At 31.7% G+C, this 6,418-nt stretch overlaps 1 non-coding gene across 1 annotated transcript; it reads left to right on the forward strand.

Moving 5' to 3' along the window:
* Positions 1–5,717: 5,717 nt before the first annotated feature.
* Positions 5,718–5,847, forward strand: LOC124527426 (small nucleolar RNA SNORA20). Its single transcript, XR_006965876.1, has one exon. It is a non-coding gene; the product is annotated as a small nucleolar RNA SNORA20 (small nucleolar RNA).
* The last annotated feature ends 571 nt before the right edge of the window (positions 5,848–6,418 follow it).

Consider the following 6,418-nt stretch of genomic DNA (forward strand, 5'->3'; position numbering starts at 1 on the left):
ACTTGGTGAGTTTCCTAACTTCTCTAAGTTTCTCAACTGTAAATAGAGATAATAGTGATATCTCTCTCACCAGACTGTATGGGAATAAATGGGATAAAGTAAGTGTGCAGCAAACAATAGTTTTTTATTAATGTAATATCCAGATATGCTGTGTATAATTAATATAAAAACATTAATAAGCGCTTGTTGAATATATCTTGTCTCTTTTCCATTATTCCTTGGTTTTAAGCATTGCCTTGTAATGTTTTGAAACCTTGTTTGGTATTTCTTCTAACAGAGAACTCACATAATCTTGGATGGTGATGACTCTTGCACTGTGTCACCATATTCTAATGTGTTATTTTGGCCAACACATTCCAGCTGGATGGTGGGTAGTGAAAACAAATTCAGTTGGTTTCTTAAAAGACAAAGACTTTGTCAGAGAGGAAACCCTTTTTACATAAAAATGAACAATTTCTGATAATTTAGGTAGTTCCAGACAGACGAGGCAAATTTTTATTCTTAGGATTTTTCAGAGGAGCTCTCTATACTACTCAGATTTATCTAATTTTCTCTCTTGCTTTAGCAGTATAGATGTGATTCTAAATATACCATGTAATTAGCTGTACATTTGGTTCAAAGTTTATTCTATTTGGTTTAAAAGGCACCAAAATCATTAAATACACATTGATTTAGAAGGAAGAAGAAAAAGAACTCAAATGAAAAATTATTTTTATTGTCAAAACCTGAGTTCTCTTTCAGTGATTCACTAACACCCAAGGCAGGCAAGAGGTAGGTATCTTTTATGTTCTAGGCGTACTGATGACATGAATCATAGTGGGAACAAAATACAACGTTTTTAAAGGTTCTGGCTGGTTTAGAAAACAAGAAATCAGTTTTCAATATCAAGTTTTAAAAATGTTAATTTGCAAGTCTTTCTATTTCTTCTTGCCCCCTTGGTTTTGAATTAAATCTATTTGTTGAAATGACAGGTTTTCAGAATACTCTCGTTACCATTACACTTTCTACTTGTATACTTCCAATACATTGGTGTCTCATTTTATCCTTGATTAGTTTCCAGAAGACTAGGTAACTTTTCTTCACATATACACTGAAAATAAGGTAAGACTCATTCCAAGTTGTGCTATTTTGATCAAAGCAATATTCTGGTCAAGTAGTAATGGACAAGAAAAATAATTAATAACATACCATAAGTTGCCCTGATAAGGCAAAGCAAGAAGTGACTGTGGGCTAGGTTAAGCAAGCACATGCTGATAGTACTGTAAATAGAGAAAGAAAAACCATTGACATTTTTAGGATGTTAATTTTTAATGTTTTCATTTTACTCTTTTTTAAATTTCAATATTATCAAAGAACTGATATCATGTTTCTAAGTACAGGAAAATATTAACCTGTACTTTATATTATTCCTGCTAAGGGCCTCAATATAATTTGAAGGGCCTGTGTATTATAAATATTAAGGCCTAGATGCTACTTCTCTAGAATAGTTTTTGATCTATTACATAAAATATTAATATATTATTTATGTAGAAGTGAAACTTGGACATTAGAAAAATGTTTTTTAAAATATGAATGTATTAATAAAATAAAGGTAAATTATAATCCCTTAACCAAGTGATAACCAAAGTTAGTGTTTTATAGTATATCCTTCCATTTATTTTTCTGATGTTATATCTATATCTATATCTATATCTATATCTATATCTATATCTGTATCTATATCCATCTATATCTACATACATATATATGTAACCAAAAAAATATAATAATATAATAAATGTTTAATATAATATATATTATATATAATATATAATATATATTATATAATTATTTTTAACAAAATGAGATAATACTATAAATTATTCTATAGTTTAATTTTTATTTATTTTTTAAATTTAATTTTATTTTAATTCCAGTGTAGTTAACACGCAGTGTTATATTAGTTTCAGGTGTAAAATATAGTGATTCAGTTTTTCCATATGTTATTCGATGCTTATCAAGATAAAAGTATATCATTAATCCCCTTGCCCTATTTCATCCATTCCCTACCCACCTTTCCTCTGGTAACCCTCTGTTTGTTCTCCTTATTAACAGTGTGTTTTTTGATTTGTCTCTGTCTTTCTTTTTTTCTTTTCTTTGTTTTGCTTCTAAAATTCCACATATGAGTGGTACTATGTCATGTTTGTCTTTCTCTGACTTAGTTTACTTAGCGTTATATTCTTTTGATACATCCATATTGTTGCAAATGGCAAGATTTCATTCTTTTTATGGCTGAATAATATTTCGTTGTATATATGTCACATTTTTATCCACTCATCTATCAACGGACACTTGGGTTGTTTCCATAGTTGGCTATTGTAATAATGCTGAAATAAACATAGGGTGCATGTATCCCTTTGTGTGTGCATTTTTTAATTTTTTGGGGTAAATACTCAGTAGTGTGGTTCCTGGATCATAGAATAGTTCTATTTTTAACTTTATGAGGAAGCTCCATACTGTTTTTTCCACAGTGGCTGCACCAGTCTGCATTCCTACCAACAATGCAAGAAGTTTCCCTTTTCTCCACATCCTTACCAACACCTATTGTTTTTTCTGCTTCTTATTTTAGCCATTCTGAAAAGTGTGAGGTGATACCTCATTGTAGTTTTGATTTATATTTTCCTGATGATCAGTGATGTTGAACAACTTGCATGTGCTGTTGGCCATCTGTATGCCTTTGGAGAAATGTTTGTTCGTGTCTTCTGCCCACTTTTAAATTGGATTACTTGTTTTTCTGGTGTTGAGTTGTATAAGTTCTTTATATATTTTGAATACCAATCTTTTATTGAATATGTCATTTGCAAATGCCTTCTCTCATTCCATAGGTTGCCTTTTAGTTTTGTTGATTGTTTCCTCTGCTATGCAGAAGCTTTTTATTTTGATGTCTCTATAGTTTATTTTAGTGTCCCTTGCCTCAGCATACATCTAGAAAAAAAGTTGCTACAGCCAATGTCAGAGAAGTTACTGCCTGTGCTGTCTTCTAGGATTTTTATGGTTTCAGGTCTCACATTTAGGTCTTTCATACATTTTGAGTTTATTTTTGTGTTTTGTGTAAGAAAGTGGTCCAGTTTCTTCCTTTTGCATGTAGATGTCCAGTTTTCCAAAAATCATTTATTGAAGAGACTGTCTTTTTCCATTGCATATTCTTACTTCCTTTGTTGAAGATTGACCATATATCTGTGGATTTATTTCTGGGCTTTCTATTCTGCTCTATTGATCTATGTGTCTATTTTTTTGTGCCAGTACCATACTATGTTGATCACTAAAGCTTTATAATATAACTTGAAGTCTGGAATTGGATGCCTCTCCAGTTTTGTTTTATTTATTCAAGATTGCTTTGGCTATTTGGGGTCTTTTGTGGTTCCATATAAATTTTAGGATTGTTTGTGAAACCATCCTGTGAAAAATGCTATTGGTATTTTGATAGGGATTGCATTGAATGTGTAGATTGCTTTGTGTAGTATAGCCATTTTAACAGTATTTGTTCTTCTAATCCATGAGCATGGAATGTCTTTCCATTTCTTTCTGTCATCTTTAATTTCTTTCATGAAGGTTTTATAGTTTTTAGAATATATGTCTTTCACCCCTTTGGTTAAGTTTATTCCTAGATATTTTATTATTTTTGGTATAATTGAAAATGGGATTGTTTTCTTAATTTCTTTTTCTGATGCTTCATTATTAGTGTATTGAAATGCAATGGGTTTCTGTGTATTGATTTTGTATCCTGCAACTTTACTGAATTCATTTATCAGTTGTAGTAGTTTTTTGGTGGAGTCTTTAGGGTTTTCTATATATCGTATCATATCATCTGCAAGTAATGAAAATTTTACTTCTTTCTTATCAATTTGGGTGCCTTTTATTTTGTTGTTATTGTTGTTGTCTGATTGCTATGGCTAGGACTTCCAGTACTAAGTTGAATAAAAGTGGTGAGACTGGACATCTTTTTCTTGTTCCTGATCTTAGGAGAAAAGTTCTCAGTTTTCACCATTGAGTATATTAGCTGTGTTTTTTCATGTATGGCTTTATTATGTTGAAGTATGTACCTTCTAAACCTACTTTTTTGAGAATTTTTATCATGAATGGATGTTATACTTTGTCAAATGCTTTTTCTCCATCTTTTGAAGTGATGATATGATTTTTATCCTTTCTCTTACTGATGTGATGTATCATATTGATTGATTTGTAAATATTAACCCACATTTGCATCCGAGTAATAGGTGCCACCTGATCATGGTATTTGTTTTATTTTTTTTATGTTTTCTTGAATTCAGTTTGCTACCATTTTGTTGAGAATTTTTGGATGTATGTTCATCAGAGATGTTGGTCTGTAGTTCTCTTTTTTGTGGTATCTTTATCTGATTTTGGTAGCAGGACAATATTGGCCTCATAGAATTAATGTGAAAGTTTTCCTTCCTCTTCTATTTTTTGGAATAGTTTGAGAAGAATACGTATTAACTCTTTTAAATGTTTGGTAGAATTTGCCTGTGAGGCTGTCTGGTCCTGGACTTTTGTTTGTTAGGACTTTTTTGATTACCGATTCAATTTCATTGCTGGTAATCAGTCTGTTCAAATTTTCTATTTCTTCCTGCTTCATTTTGTTAGGTTATATGTTTCTAGGAATTTATCCATTTCTTCGAGATTGCCCAATTTGTTGGCATATAATTTTTCATAATATTCTCTCACAGTCATTTGTATTTTTGTGTTATCAGTTGTTATTTCTCCTCTTTCATTTGTGATTTTGTTTATTTTAGTTCTTTCTCTCTCTGTCTCTTTGATGAGTCTGGTAGAGGTTTATTAATTTTGTTGGCCTTTTCCAAAATCCAGCTCCTGGGCTCATTCATCTGTTCTATTGTTTTTGTTTGTTTGTTTTGTTTTGTTTTGTTTTGTTTTAAGTTTTTATATCACTTATTTCTGGTCTAATATTTACACCTGGTTTTTGAGTTTGGTTCTTCTTTTTCTAGCTTCTTTAGATATAAGGTTAGATTGTTTATTTGAGGTTTTTCTTGCTTTTTGAGTAGGCCTATATTACTATAAATTTGTCCCTTAAAACAACTTTGACTGTATTGCAAAGATTCAGAACCATTGTAGTTTCATTTTCATTTCTCTCCATGTGCTTTTTGATTTCTTCTTTGATTTCTTGGTTGACCCGCTCATTGTTTACTAGCATGTTATGTAACCTCATGTGCTGTTTTTAAAATTTTTTATGGTTGATTTCTAGTTTCATAGTGTTGTGGTAAAAAAAAGATGCATGATATGACTTCAGCATTTTTTAATTTGTTGAGACTTGTTTCATGGTCTATGTGACTTATTCTGGAGAATGTTCCATCTGCACTTGAAAAGAATGTTTATTCTGATGTTTTAGGGTAGAATTTTCTGAATACACTGTTAAATCTATCTAGTCCAGTGTGTTATTCAAAGCCACTGTTTCCTTGTTGATTTTTTGGTTTGGATGATCTGTCCATTGATGTAAGCAGGGTGTTAAAGTCCCCTACAATTATTATATTACAGTTGATTAGTTCCTTTATGTTAGCATTAACTGTTTTATGTATTGGGGTAATTCCATGTTGAATGCATAAATATTTACAATTGTTATATATTATTAAAGTGTCCCCTTTATTATTACATAATGCCCTTCTTTTTCTCTTGTTACAGTCTTTGTTTTAAAGTCTATTTTATCCCATCCCATTGATTTGCTGCTCTGGTTTTTCAGTTATATCAGCAGTTATACACATGGGAAAGAACAATTTTAGGCCATTATAAATGGAGATGGAGTAACCATTTCATCTATTCCGCAGAGTCCAGACATTGTTTCCATGTCTCAATAAACCATGTAAGCAGAATCCAATCAAGGTGCTTATGGTGAATTTCTATGTATATTTATTTTATAAAAATATTGATTAGGGACACTTGGGTGGCTCAGTCCATTGAGTGTCTGACTCTTGATTTTGGTTCAGGTCTTGATCCCCAGGTTGTGGGATTGAGCCCTGTGTCAGGCCCCATGCTGAGTGGTGAGCATGCTTAAGATTCTTTTTCTTTCCCTCTGCTGCTCTCCCCCACTTGTGCTCTCTCTCTCCCTCCCTCCTTCTCTCTCTCTTTCTCTCTCCATATATATATATATATATTTTTTTTTCTCTCTCCCTTCTCCTTATGGGATCCCTATAACCTTTGATAGAGTTGCTGAGTTTCCTAAGTCTATTCTCATTTTATATATATTTTTTCTGTTACCTGTTCGGCTTGATTACTTTCCATCACTCTGACCTCCAGGTCACTAATTTGCTCCTCTGTTGCCTCTAGCCTGCTACTTATTCTCTTTAGTGTAATTTTAATTTTGTTTATTGTGTTCATCTCTGATTTGTTTTTTTTTAACTCCCTTTGTAAA

Source organism: Lynx rufus, unplaced genomic scaffold, assembly GCF_022079265.1.
Source record: "Lynx rufus isolate CCGP_SWC_20201006 ecotype Redwood Valley unplaced genomic scaffold, mLynRuf1.p SCAF_5, whole genome shotgun sequence".
Taxonomy (NCBI): Eukaryota; Metazoa; Chordata; class Mammalia; order Carnivora; family Felidae; genus Lynx; species Lynx rufus.